We start from the raw sequence: 301 nt of genomic DNA, 5'->3' as shown, positions 1-301 counted from the left end.
GTAATCGTTTCTTAAAATCACAACAAATATAAGTTTTGTTATCTTTTTCTTCATTATAATTTTCTAACAAAAATTTTATAGAAATATTTTAGATAGCTATTTAAAAAATACACACAAAAAATAAATAAAAATTTGATCTCTATATTTTTTATTTTTTAAAAGTATTATTAGTTGTTGATAAAAAAATCACAAAAGTATACTTAACAAAAAAGCATTAAATTTTAAAAATAAAAATATCTCACTTTACTAATCATGCTTGTAAAATACTGCGTTAAAATTTAATTTTAAAATTTTTTTTTTA

This window comes from Arachis duranensis, chromosome 8, assembly GCF_000817695.3.
Source record: "Arachis duranensis cultivar V14167 chromosome 8, aradu.V14167.gnm2.J7QH, whole genome shotgun sequence".
NCBI classification, from domain to species: Eukaryota; Viridiplantae; Streptophyta; class Magnoliopsida; order Fabales; family Fabaceae; genus Arachis; species Arachis duranensis.
This window is presented reverse-complemented; position numbering follows the sequence as displayed.